The sequence below is a fragment of the Mirounga leonina genome, unplaced genomic scaffold (assembly GCF_011800145.1).
Source record: "Mirounga leonina isolate KUSES-001 unplaced genomic scaffold, KU_Mleo_1.0 Mir_165, whole genome shotgun sequence".
Classification (NCBI taxonomy): domain Eukaryota; kingdom Metazoa; phylum Chordata; class Mammalia; order Carnivora; family Phocidae; genus Mirounga; species Mirounga leonina.
In genome coordinates, this window is record NW_023270415.1 from 33,762,193 (window position 1) to 33,777,695 (window position 15,503).

The following is a 15,503-nucleotide window of genomic DNA, read 5'->3' on the forward strand; positions in this document are numbered from 1 at the left end:
CTTCTTTGGCCATGGCTCCTGTTGAAAAAAGTGAATGATAGTATCTTGGATTTGAGTCATCCATTTACTCAACAAATATAAGGTAACTATCTGCTGTGTTTCAGGTACTCTACCATGCAGTTCAGAGAAATAAAAATGAATTTTTCAATCAAGAAGTATAAGAAATGTGTACAAATCACTGTTACAAAGTTAATTAAGAAATGCCATTTTGTTGAGCACATTCTACTAAAGTACCTTTTATGCAATTCTCAAGAAGACCTCAAAAGATCAGCATTAGATAAAAACCTCATTTTGCAAATGGGTCTGAGAGGACCCCATTTTTCCCCCAACATCCAGACTTAATAGTTAAATGGTAACAACACAGGTATATCATAAATATTTTATTAAAAACCTCTGAACACATTTATCTTGTAGCACCCACCAGCCCACCATGTAGCTTCCTTCAGTTGAGACAGGGTGCAGGGCTACAAGGGTCTGACTGTGCAGTGACAGCAACTGTGGGAGCTGGGGGTGAAAGCCCCACAGGACTGGCAGTTCAAGGCCTCCTTCTGGCTCCTTTCTGGAAATGGTTCTGAGGACCACATTAATTAAATAGCTCAAAGTTATACAACTGGACAGTAGCACTAAGCTCCCTGGAGAGGAACCTTCTTTATTTGTCCTAAATACTTCTGTATCCCTGGTATGGAAATGGCACATAGGAATTCACTGAATATTTCTTGAAGGAATGAACAATTAAGATAGCAGAGCTCGGGGGCACCTGGGTGGCTCAGTTGGTTAAGCATCTGACTTTTCAGCTCAGGTCATGATCTCGGGGTCCTGGGATCAGGCTCCGCTCTCAGTGGGGAGTCTGCTTCTCCCTCTCCTCCTTCTGACCCTCCCCTGACTCATGCTCTCTCTCTCTCTTTCTCAAATAAATAACATATTTTTTAAAAAGATAGCAAAGCCTGCAATTCCAACCAGACTTTTCTGATTCCAATGTTTCTGTTGTTTGTATTAGTTAATAGTGTTACTCCAGGAAAAACTGGCACATGCCCGATTAAAGAAAGGGGTGCCTGGGTGGCTCAGTCGTTAGGTGTCTGCCTTCGGCTTGGGTCATGGTCCCAGGGTCCTGGGGTCGAGCCCCGCATCGGGCTCTCTGCTTGGCAGGAGGCCTGCTTCTCCCTTTCCCACTCCCCCTGTTTGTGTTCCCTCTCTGTCAAATAAATAAATAAAATCTTAAAAAAAAAAGAAGCATTATAAACAAATATTACAGTTATGCCATGCATGGCTAGTTTCCAAATTCCCAAAACTAAGCAAGCTTCAATGACTAATACTAGTATGACATACTTAATTTTTTATTTTTGACAAAGATTTCTTATAATGTATGTTTTTTCCTATGCCAGAAAATAAAGTACTGATTTTAGTAAATAATTGACAATACCTGATCGATAGAGTATATGGAATAAATATAAATAAATAAATACAGTTCCACCTTTTTACAATCATTTAGTCTGCCACTGATTTACTTTCCATAATATAATACTGAGACTGTCTCTTTAAATATACGTGAAAATATATTTGCAATTTTCTCCCTAGTGTTTGGAAATATTTGTTCCAAACAGAAAGGGAATGTTCTTACATTGTTTATAGAAACTTTTGAGGAAAAAGTCATCACTAATCTTAATCTTTTTTTTGTTTTGTTTTAACTTTCAGGTGTGTTTGCCATTTGTATTGGGATCCACAGCTATATCTTTGTTTCTAATTTTGACACCAGTGATTCAGTCTCCTACAGCAGAGTGTATCTATGGGTTTATCTTTATTTTTAGTGGACTTCTGTGTTACTGGCTTCATGTTAACCTTAATCAACATCGTTTGTTTTGACAAAATCATCTGTTATTTACAATTACTATTTAATGTTTCACCACCTGAAGACCAGGATGATGGTATTTCAACAGGAGAAAAACATCTTGAAGAAATCTTTTTTAAATAAGAAATCCTAAATGGTTAATGAATGAGTACATTTTTAAAGATAATCTTTGCTTTCAAGTGTATACACTCATATACACAAACCCTCCCTCCGCCTGCCCAATCCCCAACTACATATATCGAATCCACCCCCCCCCCCAGCTATGTATTCAAATTCTTTACAGTTCAAATTCTTTTGCTTGTAATTGAAGCCCAAGTTCCTAGTACACAACATGTTTTTCACCACTTTCCTTCAGGTCAAAAATTTTAAACGAAAACATACACATACACACAATAGATTAAAGGGTATAATACACCTACTTCTGTGTGTAGAAAGAAATTAATATACACCTGAAATTAATATAATGTTATGTGTTACCTGAAACTAATATAATGTTATGTGTCAATTATATCTCAAATAAATAAATAAACAACCAAACAAACAAAATCAGAGTCACTGTCAGGAAGACAAGTTCGTGGGTAAACAGTGCCTAGCAGATATTAAGAAGCACCCACAAAAAAAAAAAGACAATAGTCTAAGTCTGAAATTTATATTAATAAAACTACATATTGCTTCCTACTCACTGGTCTAAACTCTTCACAGTGATATCAACTAAAAGAATATGTTTTACTTCCAAATCCTGGTGTTCACCTCTATAAAGTGTAATAGGCTAAATCATGACCTTCAAAAATTAAAAACAGAACTGCCATATGACCTAGCAATCCCACTTCTGAGCATTTATCAGAAAGAATCAAAATCAGGGTCAGGAAGAGATACTAGCATTCTTATGTTCATTGTAGAAAATGTGGAAACAACCTAAATGCCCATTGATATATGAATGGATAAAAAAAAGTGATATGTGCAGAGAATGAAATACTATTCGATCTTAAAAAAAGAAGGAAGTCCTGCACCATTTTATATTCCCACCAACAGGACATAATGGTTCTAATCTCTCCACATCTTCAACAACATTAGTTGTCTGTTCATTTTTTTATAAAATAGCTATCATAATAGGTGTGATGTGATCTCTCATTGTGGTTTTGATATGCATCTCACTGACAATCAGTGACATTGAGCATCTTTTCATATACCTATTTGCCACTTGCATGTCTTCTTTGAAAAAATGTCCCTTTAGGTCCTTTGCCTATTTTTTATTGGGTTGTTATTTCACTAGTGAGTTATATGATTTCCTTAATATAGTTTAGATATTAATCTCTTATCAGATAGATGGTTTGCAAATATTTCCCCCTATACCATAGGTTGCCTTTTCACCATTTTTTTTTTACTTCCTTTGCTGTGCAGAAACTTTTAGTTTGATGTAGGCCCACCTATTTGTGCTTTTGGTTCACATTCATGAAATCGTTGCCAAAACCAATGTCATGAAGATTTTCCCCTATGTTTTTTTCTAGGAATTTTATACTTACAGGTCTTATGTATAAGTCTTTAATCTACTTTGAATTGATTTTTGTATATGATATGAGACAAGGGTCCAATTTCATTATTTTACATGTATATATTCATCATTCATCACCACCTGACATATTATCCGTGTATTTATTTGTTTACTTATCTCTCCTCTAAGATACAAAATACTGTGTCCTGGCTAGAATACAAAAGGTCTTTGTCTGTTTGTTGATCCTTCATATAGTAGGTGTTAGATAAATATTTGTTGCATTTTAGGGGGTTCCAGAGATTTTGAGGTTGATCAAGGAAAAGATAAGATCAGGAGATGTGGTAGCAGACACAAGCTTCATTTGGGCACACTTCAGCTGGTTTGCATGTGAAGGAAATCACTCACAGTATGAGACTTCCCAGAGGCCATGGCAAGTCACCATCCAAAAGAGGAGGGCAACAAGGGAATTCCTGGGGAAAAGGAGACTCCACATGGGGGGTTTGCATATCTAGATGGTATCACTCAGCAGCAAGTAGGCAGACTCTGGGTCAGAGAGCCCCCAAGGGCAGCAGTGCCTTGGGATCTTTATTGCCCTGGGCTTACCTTACCTGTTAAGCAAAGTTTACATGTTAAGTACAGTTTTGTGGGGTATGCAAAGCAAGCAAGCTCTAAATGGCTAAAAATATGTTTATTTGGACTATATTTAAAACAGTTGAATGTGTAAAAGTTGGAGCTAATGGGTCTCAGTCTGCTGTGAAGAAGTAAACAACCTAGGGTTCAACCTAGGGTCCAACATACATCTTTGGTTCATTACATTATGCACAAAATGAACAAAACATCAAAACAAATAAACAAAACACAAGTTAATTTCTCCATAGCTGATTCTGCTACAAAATTAGTGAATGAATAAATGTTTGAATTAATGAATACATATTCAGTGGACTAATACCTATAGATTAAGATAAATCAGGGGAAGAGTAGTAGCCTACATACATTTAATACTAGATGGATTTTTATATACCCCCATGGCCAGTATAGATATATAAATTAATCCTAATATGTGAGGTAATCCAATAGATGTTTCACATACATGATCTCATTCAATATGTGTTGCTGATCCTACAATATCAAATTATTATCCTCATTTTATAAATGAAGAAATGTGGATTCCAAAAAAATAACACAACTTGCTAAAAACCATGCCACCAATAAGTGACAGAGTGGGATTCAAACCATTGCTCACTTGAACGCAAAGTTTACATTTTTTCTGTTAAACTACAATTTCTTCTCTTGGTACTCATCTACAAAGTATTCTTTCAGAGTTAAATAATATCAGTGTTACACCCTCAGAGGAGACTTCTCTTACCAGAACTTTTAAAATCTTCCTTTCTTAATTAGTTGTGACTAACTTGTTCACTGGCATATGTGATTTTTTAAAAAATAACATGAGAAACACTTTAACTCTGTCCTTAAAAGAAGTCACAAAATCAAAGAACATTTCACAAGTTAATCATTTACAGAACCAAATTAGATTCAATAATAAAATGCTTGTGGAAGGATGAGATGGATAAATTAAGGAAACATCAATGTTTGAAGAGCTTCCAGAGAAATGGAAGGAAAATGTAAAAAAAAAAAATGGCAATCCATGTTAAATTTCAAAATTACTTTTCATAATTTAGAAAATGGAAAAAGGCAAAAACATACAACTCCCAAGAGCAATAGAACTCCTCCATGGAAATATTTTAATATTTAGTGCCACATTAGGGATAGAAATCTTTGTGTCTCTTATCAGGGATGTTAAAATATACTTCACTGAACTTAGCTGTCTCCCTGAGTATTTGGACTGCTTGTCCCATACCGATGATCATTGCCATTCTTAGACACGCAGGGCTGGGAACAACCTTCCCTAAAAGCAGAGCACCAAATTATGTTTTCAAAAGATCTCTTGGATACTCTGTTTCTTTCCTCAGTCTTTGGATCAAACTTTTTGTTTATCCATTAAGAATGGCGGCTCAAACTTTATTACTATCTGGCTGTATGTGTGTATCATAGCTTTTTCTATGCAAGGTTCTACATGTCCGTGGAGCACAGCTGGGACAAGTAGCAAGTAGAGAGGTTAGAATATTAGTTGGTAGAGGTACACAATGGAGGACTGTGAAAAAAAATAATTCTGTAAATTTATTGTTTACTTGCGTAAGTCAAGTTTCTCATTGACGGTAACCATCAAGAACTTGAAGACATCAGCATTAAAATCATTAAATTAAAACGCATTGTTATTTCAAATATAAAATCTCTTTTCACCTTCAAAATTAATTTTTAAAATCATATAGATTTTAGAATAATTTTTTTAAGTTCCATAAAAGATTAACTTGGGATTCTTATTGTGATGGAATTTTATTTCAAAGTCTATTTGGGGAGAACTGACATCTTTAGAATAATGATTATAGCTTCCTCTAGATTAAACTTTTTTGGGGGAAAGGGATCCTTCTATAAACTTTAGGTTTTCTCCATAAAATTCTGCACATTTCCTGTTACATTTACTCCATAATCATTTATAATTTTTGTTGCTATGTCTATTTAGAAAATCCAAGAGAATATAGGAAGAAAATCATATCATCTGCAAATAAAGGCAGTTTATTTCTTCTTTTTAAATTCTTAAAATTAAAGAAAAATTATTCTTCTTTCTTACAGCTTTGGTTCAAGTTCATTTTAAAAGAGCAGGAATCTGCATCTTGCTCATGACTCTAATGAGAATACTTTTGATGTTTTATACTAAGGATGATGTTTGTTGTAGGTGGTTGGAAAATGCCCTTTATTTAAAGCATCATCATTTATTCCCAACTTGCTAAGATTTTAATTATGACAGAATACTGAACCTACTTTTTGCTTCTTTTATGATAATTATAATTTCTTCTTTAATCAACGAATTTAGGGTATGTTTTGATCTTTTTCTAGCTTAACGAATTCTTTTTTTCTGTTAATCTATACAACAGTTAATTTTGTTTATCTTTTCAAAAAACCAACTCTTTGTTTTGTTGTTCATTTTTTTCTTTTTGTTTATTTCTTTTTTAAATTTTATTTTATTATGTTATGTTAGTCACTATACAATACATCATTAGTTTTTGATGTAGTGATCCATGAGTCATTGTTTCTTTCTTTTTTCTTTCTTTTCTTTTTTTTTGTCCTATTGCTTTTCTAGCAATAGGTCTTTTTCTTCAGGAGCCCATACTCTCTTGCTCCCTCTGGTGTCTGGCTGCCTTACTAGGGGTCAGGCAGTGGAAGCATGCTCCATTGTTCTTCCTGTGGAGAAGCCTCAAGTTCTGCAACTTCTCCCTATTTAGCAGAGCTGTGCTGGGCATGCAGCTAGCCATTCTTCCCATTTCCTTTGTTCTTAGCTGCTCTCATGAACTATGGCAGTTCCACTGGTGCTCCATGTGAGGTGAGACAGGAACCAGCCCCTCCGACAGCTCCCAGATAAGCCAAGACCTTTGTGGCATGCTCTACTCTTTCCTCTCAAAGAGGCCAAGGTGACCTCTTTTGGTGTTAAGCTGCGTGGCTTCTAGGTAGTTATGGAAGGGGCAACAGTTTCTCTGGAGCCTGCAGGGTCTCTCCATTGCCTTCAGCTCAAAACACTACACATGCCAAAGTGGTGCATTTTGGGGAGACTTGTTCTAAATCCCTTCAGTCCCACCTTTGAAACTTTAAAGAAATTTCACAATAAAGAAGTTAACTGATAGGTTAGTCCATATCTCAATGAACCAGCCTCAGTCTTGACACTAGATCAGTTGAGTTAAACAGTTATATCTCATTTCAGGAGGCAGTCTTGCAAGTGGGCTCCCAAAGTTAGGCCTATATTGGGCAAGCAATCAGGTAATTAATAAGAGGCACTGCTACAGAAACAAAAGAAAAACAAAGGTTAACAGCTGGAGCAAATTATGAACCCAGTGTCTGAGTCCTGAGTGTTGCCAGTGAGATTTCTAGATGTCAGGCTTGAAGCATCTTCAGACAGAGTAATGGCAGACGGTGGCAATCTGAAAGATTCTCCTGGCTTGAAGTTTGAACGTCTCTGGTGATGTTTCTGAGTGGCCCATACAGCAACAGGCACAAAAATTGTCTACACCCAGGCTATTGGGATGATTTCTCTGACATTAATATCATGTCCTCTAGCTTCAGTTTGCAGGATTTCAGGAAAAAGGGCAGCTTTAGTTCTCAATGATTCCAAGTGAAAAGGAAGGGAGAAAATTGCAAATTTTAGTTTGGAGAGTCTTAGCCAGGTATTTGCAGAAACCAGAATTCAGGATCCAGTCCAGTTTACAGGCAAACACAAACCCTCAAAGACGATAGAACTTGACTCTAATATCCACAAAGGTGTGTTACTGAAACATAATTTTTCTCTCTAAAATCACCCTCCTTTCCACCAAAGATAGCCAAGTTAAGACTAATTTGTTTGCAAAATAAGTCTGGTTTCAAAAAAACTTGGCGTGATTATTTACGTAAGTGCAGCAATAAGAGTGAGTGACCATATAGGCTCTTTTTAAATATACTTTACTAGAACTTTTTATAAGGAATCATCAGATTGAACTTTTAACACCCTCTAAGGCTAAGAAGTCAAGCCAAATACTTGCCATCAGACTTGCCAACAATATCTATATATTTGGGTAAATTTCTTCATCTCCAGGTCCCCAAAATACCCTGAGGTTCCTGGGCCTGCCAGGAGGTGACCTTCTTTTCTCACCTGGTGAGGCTGCTGGGAACCCAAGAAGCAAGGTACCAGGCTGATTTTTCCAAGGGGCTTCATTGACTCTGTAAAGTCAACTTTAGTTCCTTAAAGCTGTCTGGTCATATTTGAGTCTATGTATCTCTGTCAAAAATGACAATGTAGGGGAACCTGGGTGGCTCAGTCAGTTAAGTGTCTGCTTTCAGCTCAGGTCATGATCCCAGGGTCCTGGGATCAAGCCCCACATAGGGTTTCCTGCTCAATGGAGAGCCTACTTCTCCCTCTCCCTCTTTTGCTCCCCCTGCTTGTGTGCTCTTGCTCTCTCTATCAAATAAGTAAATAAAATCTTAAAAAAAAAATGACAATCTAGGCAAGTCTTGGCAATATAACCAACGTTTCCAATTATATCCTATTACAAAAAGAACACATTCTTATTGAACTTATACAAGTAAGTATATTGGCATGAAAATAAGAAAATTCACTGAGAGTGTCCAAATTCTGGAGGGATCAAGTAGGGAGAAAAAGATAAATGTTTCTTATTTGTTTACAAAGGTATATTTTACCAAATTGCTCTAAGTCATTGATAGGTTAAGAGAAAAAGTTTCCTTAAATCTGAAAAAGCAAACATTAAAGAACCAGCAATGTTTCAAATAAGAAGTCATAAAAATTATAATCCTCTTCTTCAGTTCATTTGGTCCCGTTTACTTAATTCTTGTTCTGTTTGAATCAAGTTTTCCCACAAGTTCTGGAAATTCTTACCCAGGTCAGTTATATGACCTTAGGGTTAACAGAAACCTGTATTTGTCAAAAGTCCTTTCCATGAATCTCCTTGAGGATGAAGCACTTTTGCAAGGAATCTTTTGTAAAAGTATTAGAATAAAACAATAACTGTCTATAAATGATTAAGGACTTTTTAAAAAATGTTCATCATTAGAGAACTGATGCGTTCATTATAATGGACATGACAAGGAAATGTGGTTATTTCTGTGACACACAACACTTCAATAATTAGAAGTACAAGTGATAACATTCATTATACCAGGACATATCAAAATTTTAAGAATTTCATATATATTCTAGAATGGTTATAGCAGTAGTATTCACCCACATAATATAACCTATGAGAGTTTATCATAATTTATTTGACAATGCTTCCCATGTAATTTAACATACCAAGTAAGTTTAGCTAGTTTAAAACCTCTCTTTATAAGGCGAGAGAACAAATCTTTTGAGATGTTTCAGGGACCTTCTTGAATATCTCATATCTCAATAGTTAGTTCCAGGGGTGCCTGGGTGGCTCAGTCGTTAAGCATCTGCCTTCGGCTCAGGTCATGATCCCAGGTTCCTGGGATCGAGCCCCACATCGGACTCCCCACTCCGTGGGAAGCCTGCTTCTCCCTCTCCTACTCCCCCTGCTTGTGTTCCCTCTCTCACTGTGTCTCTGTCAAATAAATAAATAAAATTTTTTTAAAAAATAAAAAGCTGAAATAACATTTAAAAAAACAGTTTTAAATGAAAAAGACTTCAGTTAGAACTTGATTTTTGGAAGTCTGTCAAAAATATTCTTTTAAAAAAAGGTTTTAAAGTTCTTGCCTAAATAAGATCAGAGATCATTACAAAACTTAATACTTAATTATCTATTTAACCAAAGTGGCAATAAAAGATTTTAAAGGCAAATACAGAAGGTTACATTGTTAGCAAAACTTAGTTCTTTTAATATGAGAAGATTCGGCTTTCCTAGGTAACCAAAGACTTGATAAAGACAAAACATAGACTCTGTTTTTTTTGAGGCAGATTACAATAAAGAAAAACCTTTGTTTACAATTTCTTATTAGGAGTAGACCAATAATCTGAGAAAACTTTGTCATTTTAACAGGGAGAAAAACCAAATCCTAAACTTGCAGCAGTGTACTTTTGATATTAAAGCTCATTTACTTAATTAAATTCTTTTGTATCTTAGCCAGTCCTGACTGATACAGTTTTGAATGTAGGCAAGGTCCAGAGCCGACGGCAAGAAAGAATCCTTGAGACGTCTTTGGTACAAAAAGGTGGTTTTATTAAATCATGGTGACAGGACCCATGGGCAGAAAGAGCTGCACCAGGGTCATGAGAAATGGCCCATTATATACTTTCAAGTTGGGAGGGGGTTAGGGATAGCATAAATCTCTAAGGAATTTTGGAAGCAAGGTTTCCAGGACCTTGAGGGGACTAGCTATTGTAGGGAAAAGATCATTTATTACTGTCTAAAAAAACCTGAGTCATGAGACCCTTCAGATGTATATTGGTGGGTCATATGCTTGGAGGATGATTGTCAACATGTATCTTAGGGGGTAGAGATAAAGGAAGTTTCCAAAGGAATTTTTATATGTTAAAGTAGACTTACAGGATCCTGGGGGTCAGGCTAAAATTGTCTTTTGCCTTAGCAAAGTATTAACATCCAGGCAGCTGAGTTCCAAGAGAAAGGTCACTCTGCCTGTTTCAAGGACTTGTCAATAGGCTGTAGATAGTAAGGAAATTTAATAATTATTCTTCTGCCATTGTTTCCCACATCACTGACCATGCATAAAATTCCTTTCCAAAATCCCTTTTCCAGAAACCTTCTACAACTTTCTTTTTTACATTCAGATTTTGTCCTATACTTTCCCTTTTTAAATAGTCAACCTCACTTTAGGACACTTTAGGATTATTTTTTCTTTACCCCCCCCCCCCCCAAAAAAAGCATTTCTACTCTTTATGCCCCTTCTTACCAAAAACACACATCTTATTCTCTTCGCATACAGAGATGCTTCCCTTATTATTTCTAGTAGTCTTAATTACATTTATTAGAATCCTTAATTCTTAGACTTCTTAATTTCTAATGAAAACTAAGAAGTAAGCTGTGAACTGTTATACCAGCTTTCTTTAAATTGGCAAATTTTTGAATACTTTTTATAATTTCTAGAACCATGTGCTTCTCCACAGTACAATCTTTCAATAAAGCACAAAACATGTTTACCAACAGACCCAAATTTATCCTTAGTTTCTCTGTAATAAGGAATTCAAAAGCAAATAAACCTATATTCAGTAATTAAGGTTTCACTATTTCATCTTATTTGGAAATGATCCAGATATTCAATGAATTTAACTTAACTCATCACTTAACTTAGCAATTTTAAAGTTTTAAGTTACCAAAAAGGTTTGGTAAAACTATTTTAAAAGTTGACTTAAAAACTTTTATCTAATTTGCATCTATTCAATTTAGTTGCTCTTAACAATTAGGTTCAGATTACTCACATGAGACATCAGACAAAGCCAGCCATTCTCCCAAACTGGTTTTGTTGTTGTTGCTGTTTAAAATTTTTTAACAGTTGTAATATAACCTTATTTGGTTAGTATACCCAGGTACAATAAAAGTATTATATTTAATATTAATAACTCTAAAGGCATGTCTATTTTAATTAAACCAACACACTTCATTTAGCTTTTATTTATTAAAGATTGATCCTAGAGGGCGCCTGGGTGGCTCAGTTGGTTAAGTGACTGCCTTCGGCTCAGGTCATGATCCTGGAGTCCCTGGATCGAGTCCCTGGATCGAGTCCCGCATCGGGCTCCCTGCTCGGCAGGGAGTCTGCTTCTCCCTCTCCCACTCCCCGTTTGTGTTCCCTCTCTCGCTGTGTCTTTCTCTGTCAAATAAATAAATAAAATCTTTAAAAAAAAAAAAAAAAGATTGATCCTAGAGAATGTGAACTAAAAAGCACTTGGATTAGTTTTTATATTTCTGAGGGCTTTAGAGTAGCCAATCCTTACAAGTGCTTGCCTTCAAACCAACTATATAGAGCTCTTCTACAAATTCTGGCAACATACCGTCTGTAGAAAAATACCACACATCTACAACATACAACATATATATACAAATATATATATAAATATATATACATATATAAGTATATATATGTATATAAGAACTTTCTTATATATAGTTCTATAGGAACTTTTATATATATATAAGAACATTTATATATATATGAACTTTCCCTTATGTTCATCACTTTTGTTTCTTAAATTCCACATGAGTGAAATCATATGGTATTTGTCTTTCTTTAACTGACTTATTTATATATGAGCTTTAACTGACTTATATATATATATATATGTAACTTTCTCTGAGTTATACATATATGAACAGATGCAGAGACCTGTAATATTTATAGAGACCTAATATTTATAGAGAAGATTTTTCATTTGTCCAATTTCCAAATACTTCCTCTTTCCTCCAAAACTTCTTTTTCTTTTCCTTCAGTTAAGAAACCTCTCCCTAAAGTTTGCATTTCAAAGAATTGCTCTTAGGTTGAGATATGAAAAGAAAATCTACATCACAAAGGCACAGAGAAAGTACCCAAGTTTCTTTGGTTACCTTGGAAGAACTTTGGCTTCCTTTTTCTTTTCTTTTTTTTTTTTTTCAGATTTTATTTATTTATTTGACAGACAGCAAGAGAGCACAAGCAGGGGGAGCGGCAGACAGAGAGAGAGGGAGAAGCAGGCTTCCCGCCAAACAGGAAGCCTGATGCTGGCTCAATCCCAGGACCCCTGGATCAATACCTGAGCCGAAGGCAGATGCTTAACCGACTGAGATGCCCAGGCGCCCCTCTTTTTTTTTTAGTGATTCATCAGTTGCATATAACACCCAGTGCTCGTTACATCAAGTGCCCTCCTTCATGCCCATCACCCAGTTATCCTATCCCCCTACCCAACTCTCCTCCAGCAACCTTCAGTTTGTTCTCTATAGTAAAGAATCTCTTAGGGTTTGTCTCCTCTGTTTTTATCCTATTTTATTTTTCCTTCCCTTCCCCTATGTTTGTCAGTTTTGTTTCTTAAATTCCACATGAGTGAAATCATATGGTATGTCTTTCTCTAACTGACTTATTTCTATTAGCATTATATACCCTAGTTCCATCCATGTCGGTGCAAATGGCAAGATTTCATTCTTTCTGATGGCTGAGTAATATTCCTGTGTGTGTGTGTGTGTGTATGTGTGTCTACACCACACCTTTATCCATTCATCCATCTTGGGATTAGTTAAAAAAAGAAAGAAAGAAAGAAATATTGACCTTGAGCTCTTTCTGGGTCCTTATTTCTAGTTTTGCAAAGATTTGTAAGATAAGGACAGTTGCTCTCAATTCCTCAAAATATTGGGTTGTAATTTAAATCATAAATTGATATATCTATCCAACTTTATTATCCTCAATTGCTTCTTTCCTTCTGGGTACATAGTTTTCTTTTAGCTTAGGGAAAAGAGCCTAAAAAAATTCCTATCAGCTCTGAATATCAGCTTCTAATCTGGCCAACTTTTGACTACAGAGCTATTTTTAAAAATTCTTTTAAATATCTTGTCAGTTTTCAGCCAGGACAAATAGCAAATTTTTCTGGCAGCACTGAATAATCCCTCCTTGGGTTTAAGAGGAGTCCCTAAAGAGGATGCAAAGGATACTACCTTCCCAAGATCCAGTCACTCCCAAAAATAACCAAAAGAATCAACAACCTGCATGCCCCAGGTGGGTAGACAAAATGAGACAAGCAGAAAAGTAATAGTTATCCCTGGGAGAGAAAGGATCAATAGCCAATGGGTTTGGATTTGGAAAGGAAGAGGCACTGTCAAATTTTATTTTCCTCTTCTATCAGCCCCTGAAAATCAGTCTACAGCTGATCATTTGTAGGAGAGCCTATGAGAAATTCTGGTCATCTCTTTCCTCTATGAGAAAGAATGACCAATGATCTTTCTAATTCTCCTCTAAATTTAGTAGAATCTTCTGAAAAGATCTGCTGCTGTCCAGGGGACATGAATTCTTTTGGTGGGGGTCTAGGATTTATTCACAAAGGACATTACATAGGAAGGCCAGAAGCTGGCAAAGCCTGATTACAGAGTACAGCACAGTGAGTCCTACTGTCTGTCCCAGGTGCTTCTGCTAAATTCACTTCCTGACTTTCAGCATTTGCATGAGTAATCCATATACTCTAAGCCAAGAGATTGGGCTAGAGTGCTCTCTGTAAATCTTGTAGCAAAAAAAGAAAGCTAAAACAGGAAGATGGGGCCAGGTTTTGAGAAGGAGAATTTACATTTGATTTAATTTTTATTCTGAGTCTAATTTCTGTCCTTACATCTTACGGGGAGTCCCTAAGGGTAGTCATTGCATTTCTTTGAATCCCACTTTTAATTTGCCCACATGCCAATGAATCAATTGTTTAGGATGACAGCTCCCTAAAAATCTTTTTCTTTCAAATACAGCCAAATCAAAGGATCTATCATCTGGCCGTTGAAGAGGAGGAATTCTCAATAGTGACTTAAACCAATAAGTCTTTTCATGAAAAGACCTGGAGGTAGCTTTCCAGGCTTAGAATAAATTTTTACCACAGACTTAAGAGACATTCCTGGAGTAGGTATAGATGATGTAGCCCCTATGATTCAAAAAGTTCATTCTCAAAATTAGTCTAAGACAGCAAAGGCCTTCACTGCAGGTGGTAAGGTGTCTTTAGTCTCCCAAGGAAGCATGAGATACCTCCAGTCACAGACTCGCTAATCTGTGACACTGGGCAGGCACTACTGGAATGGGATTTTTCCAGCACTAACACAGTAACAAAGGTTGAGATGACAAAAGCCCCTGTGAACTAGGGTCTCTTATGACAGATTCCCCTGAGAGCTGACATAGTTGGACGAAGACACCTGGATCCATAGCCTATAGGGCTGGCCACCAGATGCACAGCAATACATGCATCCTTTTGGTCTAGAATTTGCCATTCTTACATTGCCAGAGACCAAAGAGAGTATTCTCACTGGTCAAAAAGCCAAGCTCTCAGGATATAGAATGACACAGCAGACAGACCATCTCTGGGAGGAAAAGGATTAATAAAGACCAAAAGTATTCATATCAAATAACCAATCATTGAAATCAAAGGGCTAGTTCCACATATATTTTCTCCTGCTAATGTATATTTAGAAAAGGAAAAAAAGGACTCTCACCACTCTGTTCCATTGGACTCTGCAGGTAGAGATCCAGGAGTCTGATGTGGTAAGAATTCTTACCTTTTGCAATTCTATCAGAAGTCCCAGGATCTTTCTACTGCAACAGCTTCAGAATGAGCAGTGCCCAGCCAGTGAGGTCTCGCTAGCTCACCAAAAGTGCTGGTGAAGAAAAATTTTCCTCTATCCTTCAAAGGTTTTTCCAGCCGGTCTAAGAATTAAATTGACATGAGACAGATTAACAGAAGAAAATCAAATTTAATTTTGTACATATTCCCATATGTACACACAAACATGACAGGTTGAAAGACAGAAAGGTAAAATGAAGCATATATGGGGTGTCTGGGTGGCTCAGATGGTTAAGCATCTGCCTTCGGCTCAGGTCATGGTCTCCAGGTCCTGGGATGGAGCCCCATGTCAGGCTTCCAGCTCAGCGGGGAGTCTGCTTCTCCCT

At 36.4% G+C, this 15,503-nt stretch overlaps 1 long non-coding RNA gene across 1 annotated transcript in view; it reads right to left on the reverse strand.

The window, feature by feature from the left end:
• The window catches only part of LOC118014973, a 268,840-nt gene extending 253,588 nt beyond the window's left edge, over positions 1-15,252 (reverse strand). Inside the window, exon 1 of the long non-coding RNA XR_004680459.1 lies at positions 15,113-15,252. This is a non-coding gene — a long non-coding RNA (uncharacterized LOC118014973). The remainder of the gene's footprint in view (positions 1-15,112) is intronic.
• Between the last annotated feature and the right edge of the window lie 251 nt (positions 15,253-15,503).